Consider the following 3729-nt stretch of genomic DNA (forward strand, 5'->3'; position numbering starts at 1 on the left):
TCTGTGACGTTGCATTGTTTTATGTACTACTATGCACTTTAGCTCATAAATCCAACCCTTTTTGTGAAGTCCAACTCATAGTCACTGAAAATGTTGTCCAAAGTAAGGGAAAACGACCCCATTTCTAAGCAAGTTTTTTTCGACCTTCTCAAAATCACCCAAAAAGATTTTCTTAGCTTATATTATACCTATATAGGATCAGTACGAAGTCTCACCTTTTTTTGAATAAGTATTCATATTATTAATTTATTTTTGAAAAAACACCCTTTAATACAAAGTCAGCAATAAAACAAGTTTAAAAATTCAAAATGCAAAAATAACTTCAGATCCTCCTTAGTCACTCCAAAATGAAGCTAAGGTGAGGTTTTTGATTTTTTGCATTTTCAAAACCTCAAACCCTCTTCTCACTCCTTTGAACTCTATGCAACCCCAGTCGAGATAGTCCAATTTGTGAAGGTTTTTTCATACAAAGATCATTAGATCAAGTTTATCATTTTATATCATAACTATGTAACATAACAAGACTATAGGCGCAGTTTTTTCATTTTTTAGATTTTTTTGAATTAGTTATACACATTTGAATGTTCGGTCAAACCTTTCAAAACCCCGTTGACTGCCTCCAAAACCCATGTAACCCTAGCGCCAAACGTCCACCGTCGATCTAACCCTAACGCCAAACTGCGGCCGTCGGATAGGCCTTCTAGAAGGATTCCGCGGGGGCGATCCGTGGGAGCCCTGATTCTCCAATCTGATTGGCCACCGTTTTTTTCTCTGACGAACAGATAACGTTGAGCGGGGGAGCATCTCAGTGACCATTGGCCCGAGCAGATCGGGCCCGGCAGAGCCTGGCGTGCGTGCGCACGGCCGTCGAGAGGGGGGGATGGGCTGCATGCGAGAGGGTCACTGACATGTGGGCCATCCCTGTCCCATGCATGCCATGCAACGGCGTCACAGCCTAGCTATTCTGTGCTCGTGAACGCTGGGACACAGCCTAGCCATTTGCATGCGGACTTGCATGCACGCATCGACGCAGTAAAGCAGCGCCAGGGGCGCAGCGTATAGGTACATCGCATCTAAGCTATTTTAACAAATGCATGTTTGAACCTGAGACACGGGACGGACGCGTCGGTGGTGCAGCTCCTTTTTCAGTGTCACGCGCGGATGAACGGGCCTGTTTCCCACGCGGCATCACCGCCGATGCAAGTCCACGAAACGATGCATCTCGCCTGTGCCGCCCGTGCCTCTTTGGATGCTCTGCTCGCCGTTTTTTGAATTAATGCCCGCAATTACTTATGCCAACACGAACGGAGAAGAGAAAACGATCGAAGGCATCGTGTACATTGACTACGGCTGCAACGCGGCTATAAAAGGGCACCATTTCCTCATCCCTCTCACACTTATCTCTCAAGCCTCCTCTGCTTCTTCGTTTCGAGCCAAATCCACCAGTCGAGCCACCATGCAGTTCTATGGCCCTACCTACCGTCGCCCTCGCACCGTGCCGGAGAGGGAGTACCCGGCCGGAGTCATCGTCGAGAATATCCTGAGGGTGTGGGTCATCTCAAGGTGGAGGGGCCCTAGAGAGTTGACTCGCTTCTTCCTCCAAGCCGGCTACCGCCACCTCCCTCCGGGCACTCCGCCCATGTTCCACCTCCACGAGCAGTACGATGGCGGCGCCAACGGCATCGTCATCGGCCTCTACGTCACCTTCACCAACCCCTACGACGCTCACCACCTCCTCGGCCAGGTGTTCTGGTGTGGATGCGAGTTTATCGTGTTCACCACCTACAACATCTTCACCAACTTCCACCACATCTTCCCCCACCCCAACGGCATGCACACCCTCCCCTACCAGATGCCGGAGAACGACGAGTGAGGGGCGCCGGCTAAGGAGGGGCCAAGGAGTTGTTCAAGTGCGAGTCTTTCTATCTATCTAGCTTGTGTTGTGTTGGTTGGGGCGTGTGTACCCGTGTCTTCTAGCTATATGTCTAATTTTAATTATTTTCCTTTCATGTTTTATGCACTATATGTTGTAAGGGGATGCCCCTCTATATGTTCTCTAAGGGGATGCTACCAGGGTACCCGATGCCCCTCTATCGTGCAATCTATTAATGTTTTTTCGGGCCTAAAGTTTCTCCATTGCATTTTATTTATTTGGCCATGTGAACTAAAAAATGCACTAAAACATGATCCAATCATAAAAGTTGCTGTTAGCATGTGTCTAGTTAATTATCTTCCTTTTATGTTTTATGCACTATATGTTGTAAGGGGATGCCCCTCTATGTTGTAAGGAGATGCTACTAGGGGCATATTAGATGTCTTTTTTTTTTGAGAGGGGCACAACCTTTTTGGTTGAAACACACGAGTAAAAACTTTGAAAACACCATAGCACAAATCAAAAAAATTTAAAAATGGTGCTTGGTTGAAATAAACTAGAACCAAACAATTGCAACTTTTTTGGTTCACAAAGACTGCAAGTTAGACTGCTAACTAGAACCAACCTTTTGTTTTAGGCGAAACAACACGGGACCCTACCATCGGACACGATAGCTTGTGCATAAAAATAGCTCAAATAATTATCAGACGAGTTATCTCAAAAAAGGTGACTGCAGGAAACTTAAAATTTGTGAAATAACCTAAAGCCGAAAAGATATATCGATGTCAATGACCGTGTGCACTTTTTTTTTTCACTAGCTACACTTCTTTTATCAATGGGCCTGGATATGTTCTATTCGGCCCTGCCTAACTTCTATATGGGCCTGGCCTTTTCGGGCAACTGTGGACGGACTTTTTTTTTCCTTTTCTCCCTCTACCACAGAAACTGATGACGAACTGAAGAATTGAAAAAAGGGGCCGAAACAGAGTGGAGAAGACATGCCGAATTCGTACAACGCAACACTTTTATTCAAACATCCATATCATTACGATTACAAATGATGCCCAATCTATTCACTTACGACTAATTATCATCACATAAACAAATGCGAGAGCAATTACACAAACATAAAAAAGTCCGGCCATCAGCCCCATCAAATTGCCCTGCTTCTGCAATTCGATGAGTTTCTTCATTTGCTTGTTCAGCTTCTTCAGCTCTGCCGTCACTCCTGCATCCCCCACAGTAGCACTAATGGAATGGGCGCCCCCAGTGGAATTGCCAGATCCAGGGGCCCCAGATCCAGACGGGCCCGTTCCAAACTTGCCCAACTTCTCCGCCTCCAACGGTAAATCGAGCTCCCCTGATGCACCCTCCAGTTGAATCCGCTCTATGTACTCATCTAGCCACTCAAAATGGGTGCATTGCTTCAATTTCTGAAATCGGAAAGATGAACCCTAAATCCCAAATCCGATGAAAAATGGGCAAATATGAAATTGGGAGACAAAAACCAAAATTGGCATATTGAGAAGTAAAATCTCACCTTTCCCTGCTCTGGTTTGCTCTCGCATTTCACGAATTCCCGCCCAAGGTTGCCATTCTTGTCGGTCGTTGTGACTAGCCGCTTCAGGGGTGCGGTACGTGGGCATGCAGGGCACCTTGTCATGGGCACTGCGCCATAGCGCGGCCATGAGCGGCGGGAGGCTGAAGCGGAGCTCGACATTGCTAGGTCGCGGCCCGGAACGGCGTTGCTGCGCGTCGTCGCCGGAGAAGAAGAAGAACAACTGTCGGGGAGGGGGGGGGGGAGGATGGGCTCGGGTGCTGCACGGCTCGGGGCACGGCTCGGTGTCCTCTTGTAC

This window comes from Aegilops tauschii, chromosome 2 (assembly GCF_002575655.3).
Source record: "Aegilops tauschii subsp. strangulata cultivar AL8/78 chromosome 2, Aet v6.0, whole genome shotgun sequence".
Classification (NCBI taxonomy): domain Eukaryota; kingdom Viridiplantae; phylum Streptophyta; class Magnoliopsida; order Poales; family Poaceae; genus Aegilops; species Aegilops tauschii.